Source organism: Artibeus jamaicensis, unplaced genomic scaffold (genome assembly GCF_021234435.1).
Source record: "Artibeus jamaicensis isolate MK-2021 breed Jamaican fruit bat unplaced genomic scaffold, CSHL_Jam_final contig_797, whole genome shotgun sequence".
Taxonomy (NCBI): Eukaryota; Metazoa; Chordata; class Mammalia; order Chiroptera; family Phyllostomidae; genus Artibeus; species Artibeus jamaicensis.
This window is the reverse complement of record NW_026521977.1, coordinates 29,423,409-29,450,985: the sequence shown is the minus strand read 5'-3', so window position 1 is coordinate 29,450,985 and position 27,577 is coordinate 29,423,409. Positions and strand designations below refer to the sequence as shown.

Here is a 27,577-nt window from a genome sequence, read left to right as displayed (position 1 = left end):
CAGGCTCTGGAGCCAGACATCCGGAGTTCAAAACCAGGCTCTGCAACTGACCAGCAAGGTACTTGGCTCTTCATCTGTTGTATTAAATGAGTTAATGCACATGTAGGGCTTATATCAGAACCAGAATACGTTAGCCCTCAGATAGTGTTACGTAGTATTACTATCTTCATACAATGCCCACGGGAACTCGGAGGAAATAGCGCCTCAGAGGTTTAGCAGCTTGTCTGAACCCACTTGTTTAAGAAAGGACTAAGTGTGCAAACCTAAGTCTGTTCACTCAGAAGCCCTTGCTTTTACTCCGTGAAGCTGCCAATCAGAGATGAGTCCAGGGGTTAGGTCTGCATTCCTGCAGGTTTCCAAGAAAGGAGATTGCAAACCCAACGTGACCCCCCCATCTCAACGTCCAGATCCCCCCCCCCCCGCAACAGCATGGCTTTGTCGTTTGCTGATCTGGATTTCATGTGTTTTATTTTAATTTTTTAATCCCCACTTGATTATGCTTATTGGTTTGAGAGAGAGAGATTGATATGAGAGAGAGCAGAGAAACATCAGTTGGTTGCCTCCCATATGCACCTGACCGAGATCGAACCCACAACCTAAGTATGTGCCCTGATGTGAATAGAACCCTCAACCTTTAAGTTACAGGATGATACGCCAACCAACTGAGCCACACCAGCCAGGGCTCATCTGTTTCATTTTAAAGTCATTCCTCTTTGAGAAGCTGGAGGGAAGAGGGAGACTCAATAGTCGGTTTCTTCCTTTTGCATTTTCCATATGCTGAACTTCACGTTTCCTCACCTGTGGAGAGAAGGCCGTCTCAGAGTCAGGCACAAAGTGGGTGTTCGACAAGAAGGTTGGGTAGAGAACACACTGGAGGTGGCCAGAGGCAAGAGGTGGGGGCAAAGTGGGGAAGGGGGGTCGAAAGGTATACATTTCCAGTTATAAAAAAAACTCACGGGATATAATACACAGTATGGTGATTATAGCTAATAATATTGTATTGGATGCTTGAAAGTTGCTAAGAGAATAAATCTTGCCCTGGCTGGTGTAGCTCAGTGGATTGAGCACCAGCCTGTGAAGCAAAGGATCACGAGTTCAATTCCCAGTCAGGGCACATGCCTGGATTGCAAGCCAGGTCCCCAGTAGGGGGCGTGTGAGAGACAACCAAACATTGATGTTTCTCTCCCACCCTTTCTCCTTCCCTTCACCTCTCTCTAAAAATAAATAAATAAAATATATATTTTAAAAGTTCCAGTTTAAAAAAAAAAGGGAGTGAATCTTAAAAAGTCTCACCAGAAGAAAAGAAAATTGTAACTATGTGTGGTGATGAATTTTAAGACTTATTTTGGTGATCATTTTGCAACCTACACAAATACCAAATCATGTTGTACATTAAAACTAATATCATGTTATAGATCCATTACATCTCAACTGATAATTTAGAAGATTGTTAAAACCATGTGCTGTGTGAGCTAGCGTACGGGAGAGCGAGTGGATGTCCTCAGAGGTCTGTCCCAGATCAGACGGACCCCCGCCCCCTGCCCCTGCCCACCCCACTTTCCTCTGACTCCCATTTCTCAACCCCAGCGTTTCTCAAGTAAGGGTGTTGCGAGGGGCTACTGAGGACACTGTGACACTGAAGTGGTCTCGGTGTGTGATGACACCCTGGGTGTCTTCACTCCGCATTCCCTTGGGCAAGTGATTGAGCAACAGGGTGGAGATGGGGGGGGGTGTGCTGGGGAGGGGCTGCGAGGTCGTGGGTGGGCAGGTGGGTGATGTGTGCCCGGAGTCCTCATACATCTCCTAACTGTCCATCACGGAGGCAGGTGTTACCTGCAGCAAAGGCTGGGAGCCCTGCTAGACATTCACCATGAAGATAGCAGACCCGGCCGTTGGCTACAAGCGTGGAAACCCGTCTCAAACCAGCGTAAGGGAAAAGAACAGCATGCATCTCTCACAGAACTGCTCAGGGGCGTACTGGTTCCATGTCTGAATCCTAACACCCAGGTAAGGTCTCAGCTTTCCTCTGCAGCCCTCTCCCTGCCTGTTTCCTTCTCTCGGTGTTTGCTCGAACCCGCTCCTCACCAGACAGGTGTTCTCCAAGCAATGGCTGCTGACCAGCCCCCATGGACGCCCTTCCAGCCGCAGAGAGCTCTGACCACCATGACTCTTACAGTCATGGGGGCAGGGGAAAGGCTTGTGGGGGAGGAAGCTGGGGCTGTTCCCTTTTGACAAAAAAATGAACAGCTTTCTCAGAAGCCCAGAGCAAACTTCCCCTTCTGTCTCATTGACAGCAGTGGGGCCCCAAGGATGAGCCTAGCTACAAGGGAGGCTGGGAAGACGGAAACAGGGCTGCTGTTGGCTTAGACATATCATTGGTCCATCGTCTGGAGCGGGCATGTGGTCACCTTGAGCAAAATCGGGGTTTCTCATGCCAGGAAGGAGAGAGACTGCACTGGGTAGGCAATGAACGGTGTTACCATAAGGATGTGTCATGAAGCCACCTCACCAGATCACATAGTAAAAACAGGAAGGAGAGCCCTGGTCAGTGTGGCTCAGTTGGTTGGAGCACTGTCCTGTAACCCGAAGGCTGCAGGTTCAATTCCCCATCAGGGCGCATACCTAGGTCGTGGGTTCGATCCCTGGTCTTAGCAGATATGGGAGGCAACCAATCAATGTTTCTCTCTCACATCCATGTTTGTCTCTGTCTCTCCCTTCTTCTTTCTCTAAAAGCGATGAAAAAAATGTTCTCTGGTGGGGGTTAGAAAAAAACAAAAACCCAAGGAGGAGAAATTTTGCAAAGCAGTGGAAATGCAGCTACAACTAATGTCCGCATTAGAATCGGAAAGCAAACAGGTGAAAGTCAGGAAAGGTGAACCAGGGGGGGTGGCGCGGCCCCAGAGGAGAGGACCCGCCAGCACCTTTCCTGGAACACACGGTTCTTTTCTGAGGATAGTCTGGAGCAGAAGTTCAAGAAATACAGAGAGTCTTGGTGATCAAGGAGCAAGCGAGAGGTCTTCTCACCACAAAGAGTCTGAGTCCCTCCTACTAAACCAAAGCGACAGAGCTCCAACCCAGGGAGAAGCACGCTGAAAACCCTTCCCTGGCTTCCCGCCACCTTGACCTCAAGGCCGGCTCACAGTCTGGCCCCGCTGTCCCCTCCACCTCTCACTCACTGTCACTCTCCCGCCCTCTCGCTCCAGCCCCTCACCGCTGCCCAAATCCAGCCTGCGCGTTCCGACTCCGGGTTTTGCTTCCTCTGTCCTTTCTGCCCTGGCCTGGCTCTGGCCTCTGTCAGCCTCCATCCATTTCCTGATCTATAAAAAGGGAAGTGCCTCAATTCATAGGTGTTGTGAGAGTTGTGGAAATGAAATAAAACATGAGAAGTGCTTAGAATGCTGGCTGGCACACAGTAAGTGCTCAGTACTCGTCGGTTGTCCTTCTTTAAGCCCCGTTTTGAGATCCGAACGAACTTGGTATACGTATTTACACTTTCCTTCCATGCTGTATTTGCGAGTGAATGCGTCCAGAGGGTGAGGTCCAGGGGGACGTGTGTGGCTGACCTCTGATTCGTCCTCCGTTGCAGTGGTATGCGAAGCACACAGCTACCCCTGAACGGTTCACCCGAAATGACGGACAGACAGCCTGACCCGGGACAGGCTGTGTCCACCCAGGACTTGTTAGAAGGTGCAGGGCTAGCTTGGGAAAGTCGACCTCCAGGTCTGTTCCCTCTTTGGCTGGCCGTGGGGTCCCACCAGGAAATAGAGCCCACCCACAATTTCCCAACAGACCTGTTGGGAAAGTGAGGTGGATTCACACACCGCCAGTGTGCAGTTAAGGCCCGGTCACCAGGCATCGCCTCCAAAAAGCAGGAACCTGCCCGTGTGAGGAGGGGAAGCCTAAGTGCCTCTCTTCAAGGCCCCTCGGCAGTGACTCAGCAGGAAGTCAGCCAAGGCCTGAGTCACTCCCTCCCCTACCACCACACCCAGGGTTTTCCTCCAGGGCTGGGAAGCCTGCTTAGAGCTAGAGGTGCAAACCCTCTGTCTCTGGGTCTACCCGGGCCAATGAAGTCATTTCTCAAACATAACAGCACTTTAGAGGAGGAACTCTGGGGTCAGACTGCCTGCCTCTTCTTTAAGCTGCAGTGAGTTTCCTAGGGTCTCCGGTCACAGTTTGCCCATCTATAAATGGGAACAATAGCAGTACCTCCCTCACAGGAGGGAAAGTGCTTAGAACTATGCCTGGTATGTTGATAAGGCTTCTCTAACAGGCCGGGCCTGATCCCACCTCAGGGCCTTTGCATATGCTGTTTCCTCTTCCTAGAATGTTTCTGCCCCAGACGGCCAACTCCCACACTTCATTCAGATCTTTACTAAATTTCATTTCCCTGGTGAAGCCTTCAACGGCCACCTCATTTCTATAAACTCTCTCCCTCCCCTCAACACTTCTTACTCCCTTCCCCACTTTTTCCTTCGTACTTATCATCATCTATTAGGTCATGAACTTTAATCACGAATCTTCTCTATTGTCTGTCTCTCTCCACCCCCACTGGAATTCAAGTTCCAGTTTTGTCTTCCTTCTTCGCGCTGCCTACTCCCTAGACCCAGAGAAGTGCTGACTCGTAGCAGCTCTCAATAAGCATGTGTGGAATGAATGGAAATGAATGTCAGCTTCTTTAACATTATTTATCACCAGTTATCACTGTCGTCAATAAAGATCACCAGTAAAGATCACCATGATTATTCATTCCACTGAAGTGAGAATCAGAGAAAGGTTCAAAGTTATAAACCACAACACAGTCAGCAAATCTGCCTTTCGTTCATTAGCACTTGAATAAACAGATTCTCAAAGCTCGGAGACCTCGGCTGGGGTGGAAAACTCCGGTGTTAGCCACAGGGGCTGGGCAGATGGCGGACACAGCAATGTGTGAATCAGATGGCCGCCAGGGAGTGGTGAGAACCAAGGGATTTGAAATGCAATCCCCGCCTAAAGACATTTAAATTCAAATTAAAAGATAATCTCTCCAGCCAAACATCGCGCTAAGCGTCGTTTCCTTGACTCCAGACTCTAAATGCAAATTTATCACCCACTTGATCATTCTGACTTAAAAATATCCAAATACTAATATGACTCAAAACCTCCAATCCTCCCACCACCCTGACAACAAGGGCCCGGGTGTGGGGGGAGGGGCGGTCTTCACAGGGCCGTCAGTCAGTTCTGATCTTAGCTGCCCCGTTTGGGGCTGCTTTGCTGTCCTGCTAACTCCCCAAAGTTCAGCTGAGAACAGCTGGCCGGCCAGTCAGGAGGGCCCGCGGACCCTTCCTGGTCCCCACAACTGCATCTTCAATAAACTCCCAGGGAGGCACTACCCCCTCCGGGAAGATTATTTCTCCCCAGCTTCTCAAGGGTCTGTTAAAAAGATGTCAGTTCGCATCATGAAAGAGAACTTTCAGCGCAGTCGGCATCTGTGTGGGGGTTGGGATGACCCCACCCTCCTCCCGAAGGACAATGGGTGGGGACTTTGCCTCATGTTTGAATAAAGGCCCATCTTGGTGAACTTCCCAAACAAAGGGAGACAGGTCCAAAAGTTGGGAGCCTTTAACTCCTGGAAACAAACACGGCCAGCATCCTTCCCCACACCACCCCCCATAGCATTTTCTCATTAAAATAGAGGAAGAAATTGAGTCCCCCCCCCCCCCCCGTCACACACCTCCAACGTAGATGGGGAGGAGCCTAGAAGGTTTCACTTCTAAGCTGCTCTGGCTGTGGAAACTCCAAGTTCCTTGAGCCTCTGCTTTCTCATCCGTGAAACGGGAAGAAAAATTCAGCGACCTGATTGGGTACTGGGAAGGAGAAATGTGAGCCACGCCTCCTCTTGATTTAGCTCCTCCCACAAGCTTTAGTCAATGGGACCCAGAACAAGACACACACACACACACACACACACACACACACACACACACACACACCAGCTTCACAGCACGTGCCATTGACACTGTTATTAAGGTTCAGCCCATGAAGGTGGAGCCAAGACAATGGCCCACCCATCAGCCAGCCCTGGTGCCCACCACCGGTCTGCTTCCCAAAGCCGGGCACTTGGAAAAGCAGATCTGATGGAAGCACAGGCGATTGTCTGTGCTGCATAAGCAGAGGCACAGCTCAGCAGTGACCTCAGCACCACCCACCGGCTCACGGTGCATTGGCCCCATACCCTGACCGGCCGTGCCGTGCCGTGCCGTTCCCCTGGAATAATCATCTTTATAGACGCCTTACAAGAGAACTGTGGGCCTGAGCCCAGTGGTAGCGCTTCAGGCCCAGAGTCCAGGGTCTGTTTGCTTGTCTGTCCTGCACTGACCTGCCAGGGCCTCGAGGGCTGGGACAAAGTGCTTGGGAGGGCGGAATAAATACTGCTTGGCTGTAAATCTGAATGAAAGCCACCCAAAGAGGTTTGCTCTTGCATCTCCACCCCTCCCTCCCTAGGAGGAAGATGGGGTTGGGGGGGATGCTTCCAGACTTCCTTCTCATTCTTCCTGCCCATGGGGTCTTGTAAACTAGACACTAAGTTTGTCATTGACTCCACAGCCTCTGACTCTGAACCTGAAATGGCTCAGAAGGTAGTGAAAGAGCCAGATGTCCCGAGGCTGCCATAGAGTGTGTTCAAAGCTGACCTGCTGCTATATAACCTCAGGCAAGTACCTTGGGCACGTCTTTAACCCTGTTTTTAATCTGCAAAGACAGGGAACAGCATCTATTTCACCCACAGACTGGATGTTGGTCGGCTTTTGTATTGCTAACTTATCTGATCAGTGATGGCCTATACAATTTCCAGATTCCTTCTGTGAAAGGTTTCAGCAGCGGCTTTTAAAACCTCCAGCTCACAGTCGGGGAAGGGGCTGTGATGTTACAGATAATGCTCAGGAGATGGAGCCAGGCTGACGGGGTGTCAATCTCTGGCCTGTCGCTTCCCAGCTCTGCGGACCGTTGGACAAGTCACATGGGCACTCTGGTCTACAAAATGAATGTTATCTCCCCCCTGGGGCTGCCCCGGGGGGGGGGGGGATACAATGCCAGGGGCTGTGCAGGAGCCTAGCACTGCCCTGTAGCACACAGTAGGGCTCAACCACCACCATTTCCTGCTCCTTTCCCAAACTACTCAAATAAAATGGGAGGGAAAATCTTTATGCAAATTATTTCTGGTAAACCCTGGTGTAGTCTGCTCGGGTTTGGTTCGTGAGAAGGAAGCAGAAAGTTGCCTCGGAGGGTGTAAGAGCTCTGAGGACAAAGGTTTCGTTTCTGCAGGCTTTGCTCCTAACCACAGTTTCAGCTGGTCGTCACTGCACCCCCTGGCAAAACCAGCCTTTCCCTCGAAACTCTGCTGCCCAAGACCAAGTACATTTTTTCTTTCTTTCTTTATATATATACTTTTCCTCTTAAATGTCATTGGTCCCCTTTGAGTGCTAGGCGTGGTCCAGAATCTGGGTCACTTTCTCTGAGAGACCCTCTCCGATCCCCTCCAGACCCACCATTTACAATTCGGACCCCTCTCCCACCCCTGGCAATTCCCCCTCACTCTTTTATGCTTTACTCTATAGTGCTTGTCACCACCAAACACACACGAAGGTGCACACACACACACTTCACCACAGTGTAAGCGCGGAGAGGGTTGGGGGGCCCTGCTCGCTGTGGCGTCTCTGCTCATCTGTGCCCAGAACAGGGCCTGTATTTTAGGCACCAAATGAAAGCTTGCCGAAAGAATGAATCTGCTACCCAAGCTGGCATTTATGGCCAAATAATAATAAAATGTCACGCGAACCCCTCATTTCACAGTTCGCAAAGCCCTCGTACAATATTGCTTGACCTTGTACAGAAGAGTGTGTCCCTGCATGTTCTAGGAGAAGAAACCTAACTCAGGAGATGAAGTGCCCCTGGAAGACAGAAGCTCTGCAGGCCTCCTGGCCTGTGGCAAGTCCCAAGTCCCTCCTCCAGTCTCACTACTCCTTGTCTGAGGGAGGCAGGGAACTGGGTCCCTTCTGGGACTAGGACATTTAAATTCTTAAATCCCGTGAGTGGCCTGATCGTCAACCCTTTAAAGACAGACTCAAATGTTGTTACCCACAAACCACACTTGCAAAATCAGAAGGACAGTGGAAACCTCTGTCCTTCTGACTCCATTTCCAAATCTTCTTCAGAACCCACTCTACAGGGGGACACCCCTGCGGGGGCCACTGAGACACTCAAACCAAAGCGCACGGTGAGTCCTACGCAATGAGTTGCGGTGGCTATTGATATATGCTCAAAGCAGGCGACTTATTTACTTGTTTAAAAAATCACTCTGCATTTCACTGGGTTTCCACCTGTCTACTCACTTGACTGCCTGTCTCCAGGCTTTCCTCGCTGATCTATCTCACCTACTTGGAAACAAAATGAACAACCTTGCTTTCAGGAAATGAAAACCTTCAGTGGCTCCCTTCTGCCTACAGAACGTAGTTGGAGGGTTTAGCCTACCATTTGAGGCCCTTCTCAATCTTGCCCTAACCCTTGCAAGGGTATCCATCTCCCCACCCGCCCCACTCTGTTACACTAGAATCTCTGCTTCAATCCATTCGACTCCTCCATTCATCCGTTCATTTACCCAATCATTATGTGTCGAATGCCTCCAGTGTGCCAGGCCTTCACAGCTGTGGGGTTTGCTGTGATAAATGAGTTCCCGTCCTCCTGAAACGCACATCCTAGAGGGGGAAAGATGGGCAATGCGCAAACAAACCAGCACACCGGATGGTTCCAGGCAGTGATGAGGTTCACCATCACCACTGTGCTGCAATCGCAGAAGAACATGCAACATCATAAACAAGCGGGGCGCCGGGCCAGCCGCACATCTAGGCCTGCCTGCGGGGCCACGTTTAGGGAAGGCCTTGTGAGACAGGGAGAGCCACGTGGAGACCTGGAAGTGCTCCAGACAAAAGGAACAGCGAGTGCCGCAAAGCTTCACGTGTCCTCAGGGCAGAAGGACAGGCAACGTGGCCCGAGCTACTTGGGCAAGGAAGGGGTTGGTAGGCGACCAGGTCAGGGAGGTAGGCAGGGGCCAGCTCAAGCTGAGCCCCGCTGAGAAGTTTAAATTTTATGCTAAATACATGGGCAGCGGTTACCGTATTGTGCTGTGTAAAATGTGCACCCATGTTTCAACGCTAATTCCCGTGTATAATTCGCATTATCATTGGAATTAGTAGTGCCCATGTGTAATGAGCATCCTTATTTCCCCTCAAAAATTTGGGCATAAAAGTGTGCATTACACACTGCAGAATACAGTAGAGGGCCATGGGAAGGTGACCTGATCCGACATATGTTTTTAAAAGATGACTCTGGGTGTTGCATGGAGAGTGGGCTGGGGAAAGTGTAAGAAAAGAATCAAGGTGGTCACTTTGGAGGCTTTTGAAGGGTCAAAGTGAGGAGGGGCGACGTGTCTTGGGCGAGGGATTGGCGCTGCAGGTGGAGAGATCAAAAGCGCTTCCGGAAGCAAAGCTCACTGAAGACTCGCCAATGGGGGATGGGAGAAAAGATCTGGGACTCACTGTCCTGCCGGATAGGACTGTGCTCTCCTGTTTTCTCCGCGCCGCGGTCTCTGCTTGCTCCCTACCATCGCTACACCCACCCGTTTTCACGGCAGCCTCCCTTCCTGCTTTCCTCGGTCTCGGAAGTTTTCTTCCCCAACCTCCGCTTCTCTGTGCGTCTGTGCCCATCATAGGCGCTGAGGTAGGTTTCTCTTCTGATGGCTGTGGCCTGTCTTTCCTGTTAGCTGATCGATCCTTTAAGGGAAGGTACCTCAGTGAAACTTGGACAGAATGCCACGTTACCTATGGGCCCAGCCAGAACCTCATTCATTAGATTGAGATTAAAAGAGACTGATTTCTCTGAGCCTCAACCTCAGAACTGGGGAGACAAGGGGTATGAAGGTGGGATTAAGTAGATAATGCATACAAAGTGCTCAGTACCTACACTTGCCTGGCATGAAGGAGGCTATGACACTGTGGTTATTGTTTGCAACACTGTTGTGCTGCTTGCGGCTGTCGCTTTGGTTAAGTTGTTTTTCCCTCTTTGGGTCTCAGTTTGCTCATCTGTAGAATGGGCTGTATGTAGACACTACTCAGTTCTAAGATTCTCAACGTCTCTGTTCTGTTAACACTTTAGAATCCACTTTAAGTAATGTTACCCTAAACCCGGGATGTGGTGTATTCTTCGTAATGTTGCAGCGCCCTCTATTGGAGGCACTCCGCCACCATTAGCTAGATCCTTAAATCAGCAGATGCTTAAAAGGAAGCCCAGCCCTCCCTCAACTATAAATATTCTGAGAAGGATCTCAAGTAACCTGTCTCTCCATACAGATATGAATTCTTTTTACCAAAGCAAAAAAAGTTGTATTGCATTTTAAAATTCTGTCCATATTTTTTTCTTTTTTAGGACCTTGTAAAATTTTAGTTTTTGAAAAATTATCTATTTTAATATAATTTCAGACTTACCATGATATTGTAAGAATAACATAAGAATATACTGCGCTTTTCACCCAAATTCTCCAAATGTCTTTAATGCTTTTTCTCATGCATCAAGGCCAAAATTTTTTACTGTTATTTGTCTGATAGGGTCAAGAATAGGAAAACAAAACTAAAATCTGATTTGGTTCAGTGTAGCTGAGTTTTAATTGCTTTTGTTTTTAAGAAAAAAATTGAAAAAATATATGGACCACCCACTGGAGGTTATATGACAAGCACAGGGATAAGGGCCAGAGTCCTGGGTTTAAGTCACTCCCCCTCTCTGGGTTTTTATTTCCTTATTTATAAATGAAAGGATTGGTCCAGACAATCTCTCAGGCACCTCCCAGCTCAAAAATTCACAACTCTTCAACTGGACTGTCCTGCACTGTTTTGTGTCACCTGAATCGAATGAGCAGCCAAAGTGGCAGCCCCGTCCTAGTCCTGAGATGGTGCCGGGTGACACGGGACAGCGGGCGAGAAAGGAGTCAAGGCCGTTTTCTCCCCATCGACCCTCCATCCACTGAGGCTGCTCTCAACTGTGGCCAGAGAATGGGGCCCCAGAAAGAAAAAGGAAAAACAAGAAGGAAGCTGAGTAACTGGAGCTGACAAAGTGGAGGAGCAGGAAAAAAAAAGTGAAGGGGAAAATGTCTCTTTTTGCTAACAATCTGCATACACTTGAATATCCCAACATTTTGCAAGCCAATCAAAGTCTATATAATATATTCTTGTATTCCAAATTAGATACAGCAAATTTAGAACTGTAAAGCATCCTTTAAAAATGCTGCGTTTATTTAAAATCCTCCCAAACGTTTTTTCATTAAAGGAGACATTGCTTCTTCCCATCCGTCACTCACAGTTTCTAGAGCTTCCCTGTCCAACATGGGAGCTCCTGGCCCCAGGGGCTGTTCACATGTAAACTTAAATTAATTGAGGTCAAATACAATGTAACAATCAGCTCTTTAGTCATACTGGCCACACATTCAGCAGTAAGTAGCCAGATGGGGCTGGCGGCTACCGCTGGGACATGCAGACAGAGAACATTTCAATGGTCCAAGAAAGTCCCAGTGGACAGCGTGGATCTGGACTGTGCAAGGGCAGTGGAGTTCAGAAGGCCTGAGAGAGAACTGGGCAGTAGCAGAGTGAGAATGATGGGAATAGGCAGCTGTTAAGGGTTAGAAAGGTCACAGGAGTTCCTGGTACTGGATTAAGCAATTTAGATGCACTCTGTCACTCACTCATTATAGTCTTCATGAGGTAAATACAACGCTCACCCCCATTTTACAAATGGTAAAACTGAGGCTCAAAGAGGTAAAATGGCCCAAGGTCACAAAGCAAGCAAGTGAACCCAGTTCACACGGCACCAGAGTCTGTGCCTATTGTCCCCTGTCCCCAAGTTTAAGGAGCAAGACAGACAGACCTCTGGCTGGTTGCAGTAGGTGAGACACACACTGTCATCCTCTGCACTGCCCCAGGCTTGGGGACACCATGTGACCAAGCTGGTGAGAGACACTGAGGAAGGAAATAGGGGCATCATTTCAGCCGGTGACTAATGCAAACAAGTGACTAACATCGGAAGATCGTGACATCAAAGAGGAAGAGGCTCCTTGAGGCCCTGGTTGGGGGAGGTCTCTCTGAGTGGTGGCATTCGTGCTGAGCCTGGAATGATGAGGAGGAACCACAGAGAGAGCAGAGGTGCCGACAGTGAACTGGAGGACCAGGGAGGACGCCAGCGTGGAGTCGGGAATGTGGTGGAGGGAAGCACTGGGTCTGTGGGACTGGAGAGCCAACCGCCCCTGCCCTGGGAATGGAGCCGCCTAGCGCTGGAGTGAGGAATGAAATCCCGGAGGGGCACCCAGACAATTCCCATCATTCATCTCTACTCTGACCACCGGGCAGGGTCACGCTCTCATCTTACCCTACTTCGTGTGCAGCCTTCTAACTGGTCTCCTGGCCTCCACCCATGCCCCCTGCAGTCTGCTCTCTGCTCAGCAGGCGCAAGGATCCTGTTAAGCTGTACGTCAGCGATGAGGTCTCAGCTCTTAACTCCCCAAAGTGCCCGTCTCACTCAGAGTCAAACCCACGGGCACTGCGATGGCCTGCAGGGCACCTTGCAGACTGTTCCCTGCCGCTTTCCTGCCCCCACTCCTCCTACTCACCCTGTGCACCGACCTCCACGCTGTCCCCAAACCCCTCGGACCTGCTCCAGCCTCCGGGCTGCTCCGCTGGCATGCTCCTCCCCGGGACCTGCGCAGTTCACTCCATCGCTTCCTTAAGTTTCAGCTCCAATGTCACCTTCTCCATGGAGCCTTCCCTGACCACCATATTCAAAGTCAAAGCCCTCTTACTTGGTCGACTTTTCTCCCTGTTGCTCACACCCTCTGGCACGCTCTCTTGTCTTGCATGTCCTCGGTGTGCGAGAGGCAGTCACGCATTGATGTTTCTCTCCCTCCCTTCCCCTCTCTAAAATTAAATAAATAAAATCTTTTTTAAAAATAAAATTTAAAAAATATTTAAACCAGTGACCCCTCCCTGCAGGCCTGGCCCCAGCCTCAGCCACAGACACCTGAGACCAGACTGGCCAACAGAAGACAACGCGAGCCACGGATGTACTGTAAAAATTTCCGGCAGCCACAGCGAACAAAGTGAACAAGAGACAGGTGAAATTAATTTCAATGACATATTTTATTACCTAACTCGATATATCCAAATAGTATCATTTCAACACATAATCGATGGGAGAGTTTACACCCTCCCTCGCACAGACTTCCAAGCTCAGGGTGTATTTTACGTCTCCACTTGCACCAGCCACACTGTGGCGCCCGGCTGCAGCGCCGCTCAGCAGTCTCTGGCGGAGAGGGTGCAGGGTACCCGCTTTGTTGGTAGAAAAGTTCCCACCAGCAGAACTTCCGGTGGCAACCAAGCCCCCTTCCCTGACTCCTACCCTAGGCCACTGTAGGCAGTTAGATGTCCCTTGGGTGCTGTGGGTTCTTGCTCCCTTCAGGTCTCTCCCACTTCAAGGCACTTCTGTGACACTTCCATGACCCATGGCCCACTAGGGACCCAGACCCTCTGCTGTGGGGAGTGTCTGAAGTCAGCCTCCTTCCCGGAGGCGGGGGGGAGGAACATGGAGGACCACAGCCTCCCTCCCAGCGCCCGGAACAGAGGGAGGGCTCCTCTCCTCCAGAGAAAGGACTGCCTGCCCAGGCCCAGGAATGGGGAGGGGAGGAGGAGACTGTCCCTTCGCCTGGAATTTGTGCTCATGCTACTTTCAAGGAAAAAAAAAATGCTGGAGGAACTTCGGCCTCCCTCCCTTACACATCGGGACAGTTGACTGGCTCCTGTGGTGAAGTTATTTGGACTCAGCTCCCTTCTCATAAAGCTCTTTCCCCAAAGGCTCTGCTAGCTGGTCCTGTCTGCATGGACCACTGGCTCCAGCTCAGGCTGGGCTGCAGGGCCCAGAACGCTCTCTCACTCTGTGTTTTTATCACCCTCCCCCCGACCCCACATGCTCATTCCTGCCTTTGCTTCTCCCCTCTGGGACTCTGCTGTGGTTTTCTTGATGATTTCCCTTTTGCTTAATCATTCTGGTGAAATAGAACCCAAAATAGCAAACAAGAGAATGCTGACTTGGATAGGAAATAGACCTGCTAAAACAACTTCAAGTAGCAACAACGTGCTAATCCCCACCCCCTAGGCATCCCCAGCTTGCCCGTTTGTGGACACAGTGTCACCTTACAACCAGGCCTTTACTTCGCAGAGGACACACGTGTATTGAGGTGCCGTGGGCCTGATGAGGCTCTGCTGTGCCCGGCTCCGGGGACACAAAGTGGATGTGTGTGTGTGTCAAGGTTTCTGCTCCAAAGGACCTCCAAGGTAATAAAGGTGATGCCTGTCCTGACCTACGGCTGCCAGAGCTGTGAGGTGGGGCAGGGGTTGGGGGCAGGTTCATGAAGCAGGGACACTGGAGCTGGGACTTGGAGGGTGGGAAAGATTTTAACAGGTGGAAATTTAAGGGCCTGCCTGCCTTTCGGATGGAAAAGGCTACAGGAAATGTCACAGAGGTGGGGAGGGGACAGGATGCCTCCATGGGGCAGAGCAGCGGCCTTGCACCTGATTGGTCAGGGCTGGCACCAGCCTGATCGCTCAAAGGTCTTTTTTTAAAATATTTTTTTAAATTTATTTTTAGAGAGAGGGGAAGGGAAAGAGAAAGAGTGGGGGAGAAACATCAGTGTGTGGTTTCCTCTCATGTGTCCCATACTGGGGACCTGGCCTGCAACCCAGGCATGTGCCCTGACTGGGAATCAAACCAGAACCCTTTGCTTCGCAGGCCCGTGCTCAATCCACTGAGCTACACAAGCCAGGGCATCAAAGGTCTTCATGTTACCCCGGTGTGCAAGGAAGGACCACCAGCTTCCATGCTCGGGTTTCCCAGGCAGGTTTCCTATACGCACCTGACTGGCTCCGAGAACCTGCAGATAAGGTGAATCAGACCATGGAGGGAGATGAGCCCAGGAAACAGAGGGGTGATCGGGGTCCTTGAAGCTGAGCTGCCACCACCAAGGGCACCTCCGTGAGACTCCGTTTCTACAGCCTGAGGGCCACTAGCAGAGATGGAAACCTTGAGCTCCAGTGGCCTGTGGCTGCCGCCCCTTTTGAGGGGCAGCCATCCTTGGAGTGCGTAGTTGAAGACTATTTTCTCCTTTACAAAAGCAGAATTATAAATAATGGAGAAAAAGAAAACACCTCCAACCTCTCTGCCCCAACAAAGGAATCCCTGCTAAGTAAACAGCCAGGCGGGGACGGTCTGAAAGAGCTTTTCAGACCATGCAAACTCAGACTGCAGGATTGGTCTGTGCCTCTTCTGGAACCAGCTGCCCAAGCACCGCTCGGTTATCCAAGAAGGCCACCCCTGTCCGTATTTGGTGCCACACCCTGCCACACACGTGCCAACACATCTCCCGAGTCTGGGTTTTTTACACCTTGGATCACTACCTGGAATTCTCTCGTTTACAAATCTAGGTTCTTGTTGATCATGGGTCTCCTTCCCAGACCCCAACCAGACAGTGTCCCCAGAAGAGCAGGGTCTGCCAGGGCACTGCAGTGTCCCGAGTTTTGCAAGTGTTAGCAGAATGGGTTCTCAGTCAATGTTTGTGGAACCACGGAGGGCGGAGTGGTAGTGTCCATCACTCCTACAAAGGCACCGGCCCCCAGCTCCCAGTGACTGCAGATGAGGTCAGGAGGGTGAATCTGACCCTGGTGACCCTTAACGAGGTCGAGAGAAGCTCTGAACCCGATCATCCAGGAAACTTACTACACCACTATTTGTAATAACAAAAGACCAAAAAAGTGTAAATGTCTCCATGGTTAGATAAATCGTGATAGTTATACAATGAGGATACTGTGCATACCTATAAACACAGGAAGGTCTTTGTGAATTAATATGAAAACTTTTCTGGATATAATCCTAAGTGAAAAAACAAAGCACAGGACAGTGTTAAAGTACACTATCATGAGGGGGCGTGGGGGGAAGCTGGGGATGATATATTCCTATCTGTTTGTTTATGCCCACAGTATTTCTACCTGGCTACAAAAATACTAGTTATGATTACTGCCTGCAGGGAGGGGAACCGGATTACTCGGGAGTCCTGAAGAAGATTTTCCACCATAAACCTTTTTGTAACTTGTGGGGTTTTTAACAATAAGAATGTATGGTCTATTCAAAAATAAAATCTATTAAAACAAGCATATTTATGTATCTAATACATATCTTGCCCCAGCGGTGCAACTCAGTCAGCTGGAGTGTTGTCCCGTAAACCAAAAGCTCTCAGGTTCAATGACTAGTCAGGGCGCAGATCGAGGTTGCAGGTTGGGCTCAGCACCCGATCAGGCATCCAAGGGGCAGCTGATGAGTGTTTCTCTCCCTCTCTTTCTCCCTTCTTTTGAAATCAATAATAAACATGTCTTCGGGTGAGGATTCAAAAAAAATCTTGAATAAGTTGATGAATGTAGTTCAGACTTTCCCTTGCCAGTGGCCCCTCCCATTCTCCCTCAGGGTCGCACCCCTCACTCTTCCTCTCCCTGCCTCTCCCTGCCCCTAGAATAAGGCTAGATTCCTGAAGGTTGGGTGCTGCAGAAGGCTGTCCCACCTGCTGGCTGGAGATGTGTATGAAGGACAGGCAAACAGCAGCCTGCGGTGGCAACAGAGATTGCAGAATTAAAAGAATGTCTTCATGTTTACTTGCTAGGGAGTTTTACAAAAACAACTTTCCTGCTTCCTTAAACTACTAAACAAAAGAAAATAAACTTGACTCTGCTCTGAGTAGACCAGCTTAGCTAGAAACCACGGAGACTGGGGGAAATCTGGGGTAAGTGGCAGCAGCCTCTTGTGCCCGGTGCATCCTTGCTGCCGGGACTCGCATCTGGAACAGTAGCTTCATTCTTGGAAGCTGCAGGGCCAGCCCGGAGAATCCCAACCAACCCCCTGGCCTGCCTCGGCCGCCATCAGGGGCCAGCCTCACAGTGTGCGACCTGCAGTTAGAAGGTCTCCTGACCTTGGTTTATTTTAATGTTCTCCTGTTACCATCTTGAAATTCTTAACAAGTTTCTAGCAAGCGGCCCACATTTTCATTTTATGCTGGGCCCTGAAAATGAGGTAATCAATCCTGTACAGAGTGTCAAAAATTCTTATCATCTCCAGGCTCCTGGCTTATTACTTGTAAAAAATACAGTGTCTGTTTTCATTCCCAGTGTACCTGAGTTCATCAGATCCTCCCCCTGAAAGCTGCTTTAGGAAAGCTGGAGGGTCCAGCTGTGGACGGATATGTGGGACAGGAAGAACATGGTCAAGGTCAAGGTTGAAGTCAGGCGACCGAGTAGGCCATTCTACCAGCTTGGGTACAGCCAGGCATGGCTAACATTCCTTTTTATTTCTGGATTCCAGGTGGTGCCTGGAATTACTAGTTTCCGGTGCAGCACTTTTGAGGAAAATCTGCAGAAGTCACAGGGACAAGGTCACTAATTTTTGCATTTGTGCTTTGATTCAAGAACTATTTATCGAGCCAAGGGGCTGGGCATACAGTAGGGAGGCACTCCTCCTGCCCTTGTGAGGCTCACAGTACAGCGGGGCTGGGCAGCAGTGACAACTATGAATTGCAATAAGTACGATGGAGAAAACAAATAGACTCCAACACAGAATAATCGGTGGAAAGTGGGGAGGACATGGGGACTACTTGGATAGGGTCATTAATGGAGGTCTCTCTGAAAACATGACCCTTCCGCTAAGACCTGCATATGAACAGAAGCAGCGATATGAAGAAAGGAGAGAGGGCAGGCCAGGGAGGGAACAGCCTGGGAAAGGACACTGGGACATGAGTGTTACTGGACAGGGGCCTGGCCCTGAGAGGGTCTGCCTCAGGCCAGCAGTAGTGAGTGGGTTCTTGACTTTGTGTAGGAAAGATTTCACAACCCGGGTCCAGGTGACCGCGAGGATACGTTTATTAAAGATGGGGACAGTGAAACAAGAAAGGGCTCAGGATAGAAGAAGCAACGGGAGAGACTAGCCCACTGGAAAGGCAAAGGAGAGCGGGCTTGGGGCACTGGTTCGGGGGTTAGCCTCGGACAAAATGCCAACTGCCCCCTGCCTGTGAAGACAGACATGGGGAAGGAGAAGGACGTGTCCTGGGCTGCTCCCCAGAGAGCAAACACCCGAACAACGGGGTCCTTTGTCTTGAGGCGTGTACCTCTCTTGCAGGTGGGAATCTTAGGGGAGGTCTCAGGGGAGGGTTTTGGCAGAATATCCATCCGTTCTCCAGGTGTGCCCTTCCAGGGTCCTGGTCTCCACTGATTGGTCAGCAGCAGGGCAGGGCATCTTTAGTCATTGCAACTGGTTCTGGCATCGCCCACCTGATTTTGCTGCTTTTTCTGGGCCTGGAGCTGAAATGCAACTGGGCCTGGATGACAAGGCCAGGGGAGGGAAGTCTGCCCCGGAGGTGAGGTCCTTATTTCCCAGTTTTGCCCCCTGCCAGGCACTCGGGGCCAGCCCCGGTGGCCCTCTGCACCTGACTATAAATCCCTTTGGCCATTGTGTTCAGCTATCTGTCTCAGTTTCCCTTTTCCACTTGCCAAGCAATTTTCCCAGCTTATCACTATCCTGTCTCCTTTGGACGTGCAGAAACCCGGCCCATTCATGAACTAGACAAAGGCCAGGGTGACCGCAGTGTTGGGAGCAAGGTGGGGAGTGCAGGAGGGGCGGCTGCGCCGCAGAGGTGGGCAGGGAGGGCCCGGTTCCTGCAGGGCTTGATAGGGCCCCCTGGGAACCTTGGGTCTCATTCCAAATGCAACAGCCTGCCTTTGAAGACCTGTAACATGGATAGTAACGCTAACAGATTTGTATTTTGGAAAGTTTACTCTGGCTGATATACAGATTATTATGTGATATTCTTTGATCGTATCCATGAACAAATAAGTTCAGGAAACTGGATTAAATAGCGTTAAACTGATTTTTTTATAGCACAGTCTTAGAGACTCATCACATTTATATGCCCTGGAAAGCTTAGAAAGGAGAATAACAATATGCGCTGTTTCCCGAACGTGCATACACTGGAGTGGAGGGGGAACAGAACTTCAAGTGAGAAAACTGGTTAGGAAGCAGTTAGTTGCAAGTTACAGGTGACAGCATTTCAGATGGGGTGGTAGCAGTGGGAATAAGAAAAAAATGAGTGAAAGTAAAATATACTTCAGAGGAGAAATAGGCAGGATTGGGATTGGGGGTAGGGAGGCTTAAAATAGATGTCAGGGGTCATGACCAGTAAGTATCTGGTGTGGAGACTGAATGGCTGCAGGAGAGTTTACAGAATTAATTCTGGAGGTGGGACTGAGATCAAGAAACCCATTCTGAGTATATTCATTTGAGGTGACTGGGAGACATCAGAGTGGAGATGACCATCTCATGCTCCACTAGATAAGTCAGAGGGCAGCCTTTGTCCCAACACCCACTTGGAGGGCCAGGACGGTCACAAGGGCAGAGCCTGGCTCCCTGCTCCCCGCTGGGTCCTGGGAGTCCACATTCCGACTCCAGGGCAGATCCTCCTGGCAAGATTTAGAATCATCAATGGCCTCTCTCTCTCTTACCCCTGTCCACTCTCCCAGTTGCCTCAGTTTACCACTTGACCTGGCACTCACGTGCAGAATCACGAGGTTTAGGACAAGTGCTCTACAAGTGGCAGACGTGTGCTTTGTGGAAGGGCTCAAGCTCACTGGGCGTGGGCACCAGCCTTCTCACGGAAGCACTGGTCCCTGGAGCGCCCTGGCCTGGGAAGCAGGAGCGCTGGGTGTGACTTCTACCTGCCAGCATTTGGGGGCTCACAAAGCGCTTCACATCCATCGTCTCCTTCTCTCGAGAATCTCTGAGACCAGGCAAGGACTTCTTTGAAAACGATTTTTTAAATTTATTTACTTTTAGAGAGAGGGGAAAGAAGGGAGAAAGAGAGAAAGAGAAACATCAGTGTGTGAGAGAGACATGGATTGGTTGCCCCTCACACTTTCCCAAATGGGGACCTGGCCAGAAACCCAGGCACATGCCCTGACTGGGAATTGAACCAGTGACCTCTTGGTTCACAGGCCAGCACTCAATCCACTGAGCCACACCAGCCAGGGCTAATACCACTTTTTATATAAGATTGTTCAAAGAGGTTAATACAGCTTGTCTAGGTCACACAGGTAATAGAGGAATGAGAAATCAGGCCCTGGCTGGTGTAGCTCAGTGGATTGAGCACGGGCCTGCGAACCACACAATTGCGGTTCGATTCCCAGTCAGGGCACATGCCTGGGTTGCAGGCCAGTCCCAGCAGGGGACTCACAAGAGGCAACCACACATTGATGTTTCTCTCCCACTCTTTCTCCTTCCCTTCCCCTCTCTCTAAAAATAAATAAATAAAATATTTTTTAAAAAAAGAAATCAAAGTCAGGAATTAATGGCCATCTGATGCCAAGTTCAAGGCTCTTTCCAGCATGTCAGGCTATTCCAGGGCAGAGAGCAACCATGTTTGGAAAAAGCTGCCTTCATTTCCAAGAGATCACGCAAAGGGCGGCGGAGGGAGGGCCCCACTGCCTGTGACCCTGCCCAGAGCCACGACCTATCGGGGCGGCAGGGCCCAGGGACTCTCCTCCTCTCACGGCTGAAGAACAAACAGACTCACAGAGGGAAGTTCGAGGCATAACTAGACCTGAAACCCAAATCTCCAGCCCTAATCTCTTTCCATGTTACTCAAAGCCGCCTCCTACCTACAAAAAGGCCAGCCCTCTTGCCCGGAGAACTTGGTGGAAAGGAAGAATAGAAAGGTAAAGGGTTGCCTGGCGACCAGAAAGGCGGGCTCCTGTGGTTTCGCACTGGCACCCACTTACCCTTCTTTCCAGTGTCCACATCCCCAGGCATCCTCTAGGGGGACCACTCACACCCCCTTCTCAGGCACTGGAGTTCATTTCACTTCTGGCTTCACGGGAATCAAGTCTGGCCAATCAGAGCCTCACGTTTCCCTGACCACACAATTGGCTCGGGAATGGACATGTGACCTCAGCTCCCCCAGTCACACTTTCTCCCCCAGGACTCTCAACCTTGAGAGATGAAGAAATGGCTGGAGTTTTTTCTTTCTTGTCGTAGCATTCTGTGCTTTTGGTGTAAATCTTTAGCCTTTGTAAACAGTTCAACCCAAACGAAGACCCTTTAGCAACCCTCTGGAAATGGTAGTTAGGAAATCAAGTGATAATACTGTTTCCCTTATTTTTTGAAACAATTCTCTTTCATTGAGAAATAACAGCTTAGCTCCTGAATAGTTACTTGGAAAATGAGGCTCAATGCAAGAAAATTCAGCTGACATTAAAGTCTTTGGATGAGCCCTTTAGGTCAGGACTCTCTGTGTGGTGGTGCCCAGGTCAGCAGCAGCAGCAGCAGCACCTGGGAACTTGCTAGAAAATACACCTCAGGCCCCCGCCAGACCTACTGTGTTAGAAATTCTGGGCAGAGACCAGCAGACTGGAGTTTCAGAGAGTCTCCAGGGATTCCGATGCCCCCAGAGTTTAAGAACTACTGCTTCAAACCATGAAGTTCAGTCCCATATGGACAACAAGGGAAAAGATGCCTTAAAGTATGTCTCAGTTCAGACCGAAGATTTTTTGAAAGATTTTACGATACTTACTTACCCTGAGAGGGGACTGGATGGAGAAAGAGAGGGGGAGAGACACCTGTGTGTGGAGAGAAACATCGATTCGTTGCCTCTTGCACGCACCCCAACTGGGGCCTGGCCCACAACCTAGGCATGTGCCCTGACCAGGGATGGAACCGGCGACCCTTTGCCCTGTGGGGTGATGCTCAACCAACTGAGCCACGCTGGTCAGGGCTCAGTTCAGACCAATTATACAGATACATTTTAGGTTAATCTAGTGACTTAGAAACAGGGTTCTGATCAAACAGACTTGAGAAGTTTTTAACCCCAAGTTGTTCGCTATGTCAATTTGGGCAAGTTACATCATTTTATTTTTTAAATTTTTATTAAAGACTTTATTTATTTTTTTTTTAGAGAGGGGAACGGAGGGAGAAAGAGAGGGAGAGAAACATCAGTGTGTAGTTGCCTCTCATATCACCCCCACTGGAGACCTGGCTTGCAACCCAGGCATGTGTCCCAGACTGAGAATCAAACTTGCGACCCTTTGATTCGAAGGCCAGCGCTCAACCACTGAGCCACACCAGCCAGGGCTAATTTTTTTTAATTTATTTTAGAGGGAGAGAGAGAAACATCGACTTGTTGTTCCACTTATTTATGCATTCATTTGTTGATTCCTCCATGTGCCCTGAACCAGGATGAAACCCACAACCTTGGCCTCTCACGATGATGCTCTCAACAACTGGTCTACCAGGCCAGAGCCTGTGTCACTTCTTTTAAGCCTCGGTTTTCTCATCTGATAAGCTTGAAATAATAGCATCTCCTTCATAGGTTATGGGCATGAAATGAGATGATGATTATAAAATTGCTACCACAGAACAATTGCTCCCAATAAATTCTAGCTCCTTATTATCACGTTTATGGAATTAAGCCCACTCGCACTGACCTATAAGCACTGACTCCCTTTCACCATCCCGTGCTGGCTGGGACACATTTCCCATGTGCCTGAAATCGATGTCTAGCCTGAGAGCACACAGAATGGAATCAGAAGGCTCATGTCTCAGGCCTGCCAATACCTTACCGCATGCCATTCAGTGAGTCAGTCCCCATCTCAGAACCTCGGCGTTCCCATGTGCTAAACAAGTGGGTTGGGCCTAGATGGGCTGTTAGGTCCTCTGGGCCCTGACAATTCCAAAAGTTTGTATCTTAAGCCTTAAACAGAGTGTTTTAAATTGGCCACAGGAAGCACAGACTTCAGTGCCAAAATGCATCTGGAAGAGGTTATTTCTTAGGATACACGAAAGAAGGACTAACATTTAAAGGCAGGCATTAGAGGGAGGCAAATCTTCCCACAGAGCAAATGTCCCTGAAGATCAACCCTGCCGTTGTGGGCACCACGCCATCCTCTGAGCTGTACCAACAAGAAGCCCGGCTCCTCGTTGGGCCAGGAGCAGCAGTCTTCCTTTCTCTGTCTACTGGTAATTGCTTTGTCGCTTGGCTGGAGTTGAGTACTCAGAAACTCCGGCCAGGGGCCCTCCTAAAACAGAAAGCAGAGTGACCACTAGCCACCGAACCTGCCAACAAGAACAAGAAGTTCAGTCTCTGTCGGGTTTTTTTGTTTGTCTGGTTTTTTAGACCTCACCCAAGGACATGATGTGTTCATTGATTTAAAAGAGAGAGAAAGGGAAAGAGAGAAAGAATTAATCAGTTGTCTCGCATACATGCCCTGGCCCACAATCAAACCCGAAACCTAGGAATGTGCCCTGACTGGGGATCAAACATGTGTATCAGATTTTGGTGCACAGTTGACCCTCTAATCCACCGAGCCACCCGGCCAGGGCAGTCTCTGTTGGGTTTTAAGCAAGTCTCCAGTTCATCTCACAATAGCCCTGCTCTGCTTAATCCAAAAAGGCAGGGCATCGAATCACTCATTTCATTTTCTGCTTTTTGTTTATCTATTTTCTATGTTTCCCCCTTACACTGCATGTTTATTATATGTTTCGTCTTCGAAGCAGTGGCTTCAAATGGAGACCATCACCAAGCATAGAAACGATTTTCTTTGGCAATGAAGAGTACAGGCAGGAGGGGGCTGGAGGCCCTGTTCTAACCCGGGTCACAGCATATCTTGGGCGAGTCGCTTAGCATCCCAGGGTCTGCTTGTCACTGTGGTAGAGTAAGCGGAAACTGAACCAACTCTTCACCTCCACTACTTTCCCAAGACTGCAAAACAGCCCTCAAGAGCTGGTGGCTAGCGAAACTGCTGTGCAGGTCAAGTTCCGAGTCCCATCCTGCCCCCTCCACCTCCACAGGACACCACCTGGTTTTGGCCCACTGTCTATGGATGTGAGTAAATGGAAAAGCAATGTGAATTTATGGATGCAAATCCATCAATAATATTAAACAACCCTGATGTCCTGCTAAGGGACCAGCAAAGGCGGTGGGGGGGGGGGCGGGGATGAGTGGGGAGGTCGTGGAAGGTTCACAGACTCACAAACCCGTTAAGGACAGCTTGGAAGATGGGTAGCAGGGTACTGGACACACTCATGCCCCCATAGTTCAGATGGGAAAATTGAGGCCCAAACTGGGAAGCGAGTCTGTAAGGCCCCGCAGAGAGTAGGTGACCCCACGTCAATCAATGTTCAGCCACCACTAGCCCCTGACTCTGCTTTTATGTCCTGAAAACTGATGGGCCCAGGAAAATTTTTGCCCCTAGGTTGGTAAACCAGCAGGACACTTCAGCCCTGCTGACAGGATGTTGTCACGGCCACTCTGGCACCCCTGCTCCCTCAGGAGTAACGGCAGAGGCGGTCCTGACCCCCAGTGCTTTTTTCCCAGGCTGTCTCAGACAAAGGGCCTGCTGGCCTTGCCTTATCTCTGGGTCTGAATCAGCTACACTCTGTTTTCTGTCATATTTTATCCACAAAAGTCCCAACTTGGGTTTCCTTGACTACCCAACAGGAAAGCCAGGCCAAGGTCCCAGAGTCCGTATGAAGGTCAGGCTGGGACTTGTTGGATGGGAGAAAACACTAAGGATGTGCTAGGCCTGCAGCCTTTAGTGCTTTGGAAACCCACACCCCTGCACATGGAAGCAGTGCGGGGCAGGCAGACAGGCCTGGGTTCAAACCCCAGCTACTTCCCAGCTGCATGACTTCAAACCAGGTATTTAGCCTCTGAGCCCCACGTTTCTCATCTGTAACATCAGGGTGACACCCCTTGCCTCCCAAGCTGTTGGATTGCGTATGCAGCACCATTAGCTCTGGGCCCAGAAGATGAAACACTGGGCACGTTTGCTTTCCTGATGCTCCAGGTATGGAGCTGTGTTCAGAAAGAATTAGAGGGTCGACCCTGACCTGCAGGCGGGCCATGGTGTGACTGGCAGACCCCATGCATTGAGTTTGAGGGTGGCTCTGATGCTCCCCAGTGCTGAATCCCTCTTCTTCTCTAAGATTCAATTTCTAGGCTCTAAGTGAAAAGCTAAGAAACTTTCCTGCACCCAAGATTATGGTTATGAACGTGCTTCACAAAGTGTAAAAAGTGCCAGTGCTCTCTCTTCTTATTAGCACATCCTGGCCTGTAATCAAATCATCCTGAGACCTCAGGCAAGTCATTCACCTCTCTGGGTATATTAGCCAGGGCCCCAGCAGGAAACAGACAGCATGACCAAACTGGGTAACTAGATTCGACAGTGATAAGGGGCTAAAGATGTGTGCACAACATGGACGGTGCAGTTTCTCAGGGCTGCTTACCTCCATGAGCCCCCAGTACCCCTAGACCCTGAAGGCACAAGGGAGAAGCAGTCACTTGGACCAGAGAGGGCAGCTGCATGGAGAGGGCCACCTGACAGGAGCCGTGGCCACCAGAGGAAGGATGCAGCCCATCCAGGGCATGCTGGCAGGGAGGGAGTTGAAGAAATCGTACCCTTTTTTCGCTCTCCTCCTTCTGATCTCCTGTGGGTACTTTCCTATGGCCTAAGCAACCTGGAAGCCAGAGAGTAAAGCAACTCATGGATGCGGTCCACACGAGGCAGCCTCCCAGAATGCAGAGCTGAGTGAAGAGAGTGGAGAGCAGGTTCCGAAGGACAATCAGCAGGTATGGGCACCCTGGGCTTCAGAATCTTCCACAGTTAAAGGAAGGTACTGAATGAAATGATGTCTCCTTCTCTCCTACCCTTTGATATATTCTCAGCACGTTTCCCAAGCTTCAGATCTAGGCCTAGGAGGGTTAGATCCAGGAGGGAATGTAAGCCCTCTCCCAGGGAGACCAATCAATCAAAAGCAAGGACATGCTTTTCTGGCAGCCCCGAATTTAAATGATTACCGTTGAGTCCCAACCTCAAAGCAGTGAGCAAACCAGCCATACAGGGGGTTATTCTTTGATTATGTTTTAATATTTATTTTTTTCTCTTTTAGCCAAAGTGGGCAAGGTACATGTCTCCAATACTAAACAGATGCCCTCTGCTTTCACTCATTATGAGAAGTATAATGTAATGTAGAGGTCTCCTTAGACTTTATCTTTAGAAATAATAAATTGCACACAAGTGAACACCCCAGAGCAATCTAATTCTTTCCATCACCTCCTACCGACAAGCAGTGTGGCTCCCAGGGGAGAAATCAAGGAGCTGAGTAATCCTGGAGAGACGACAGTTCCCGAATCCCCCTTCACACTCCATCCCATTCCAGATGGGTGATATAAATCATGTGCCTGTGAAAGAAAAGACAAGAGAGGCCATCCCAGAAAGACTCAGCACAGACAATCTGAGACAATAGCTAAAACCGTGGGCTCTTGAGTCAGTAAAGCCCAGGTTCAAGACCTTACTCTGTCATTTACCAATTGTCTTTGTAACCTTGGGCAAGTGCCCTAAGCTTCAGCTTCTTCATCTGTCAGATGAGCATAACAATAATGTTTTAGCTACCTGAAAGGATTATTTCAAGAATTGAACAAAACACTATGTGCAAACACTTAGCACATAGATGGTAGTGGAGGGAAATGAGGAGCCACTGACAAATCAATGACACTGGATCCACAATAGTGGCCCTTCCCCAGCCATGGTACTTCATCCGTGCTTCTTCTGTGGCCCTCATCACTTCCCCTTGCTATTATCCCCTGCTCTACACATGTCAAGTGTGCCTGCCACACTCACAGCCCCTTGCTGAGATGAACGCCCCTCCTGCCCATGAGATAAATCAGGGGTCGTTCTTAGCTCCTCAAGCAAATCATCATAATAAAATACTGTGTATTAGTTATTCCCTCATTATACAAGACAGGGCAAGGAAAGGCCATCCCAATTCTGTAATGCAGGTAGTACTAGAATCTAGAAGACTGATTAACCATGAAAGCTACGTGAAACCTATCAACAAGCTGTGACGACACAAATAGTCCCCGTGGAAAGTCGGCCTGCAGACACAATGCGTACTTGGAAAAGGAAGAAAGGAAGGGAAAAGGAAAGGTGGAAGATTTGACATGTGTTTACCTTCTATTTATTATTTTTAGTAGCTTTACTTGTTTCACCTTTTCTTTATTAGAAACAAGGAGGAGGTCTGTCTAGGAGAGCATGAGGTGAGGACCACAAGCCTGGGAAGAAGCTTCTATCTTGCCCTTCTTTCCAGTTGAGGAAACTACAATGGAGACAGGGTAAGTGGTTTGCCCAGAGTCACACAGCTAGCTGAAGAAAAAGTTCAAATCTCAACAGATGCATGTGTTTTGTTGCCACCCCTGTCAAAAGTACATGGCTAGCAGTCTCTATAAATAGCTCCTGAAGTTTGCTGATGGTAAGGACCATGAGTCAACACCACCAGCTATTATTATTCTGCAATGTTGTAAAATTTCATCATCATCCACTGACACTGCGGCAATGGACCTAAGGAAAATATTCTATCTTCTCTGCGGTCTAATCTT

The 27,577-nt window shown here is 49.6% G+C and overlaps 1 long non-coding RNA gene across 4 annotated transcripts; it reads right to left on the bottom strand.

Moving 5' to 3' along the window:
* Positions 1 to 445: 445 nt before the first annotated feature.
* Positions 446 to 5,800, bottom strand: LOC128628534 (uncharacterized). 4 transcript variants are annotated; one of them, XR_008392949.1, is made up of 3 exons: positions 5,711 to 5,800; positions 2,623 to 2,726; positions 446 to 798 (listed from the first exon to the last, which is right to left on the bottom strand). It is a non-coding gene; the product is annotated as an uncharacterized LOC128628534 (long non-coding RNA). The 4 variants fall into 4 exon arrangements; XR_008392950.1 differs by lacking the exon at positions 5,711 to 5,800 and adding an exon at positions 3,792 to 3,875; XR_008392951.1 differs by lacking the exon at positions 5,711 to 5,800 and adding an exon at positions 3,177 to 3,378.
* Between the last annotated feature and the right edge of the window lie 21,777 nt (positions 5,801 to 27,577).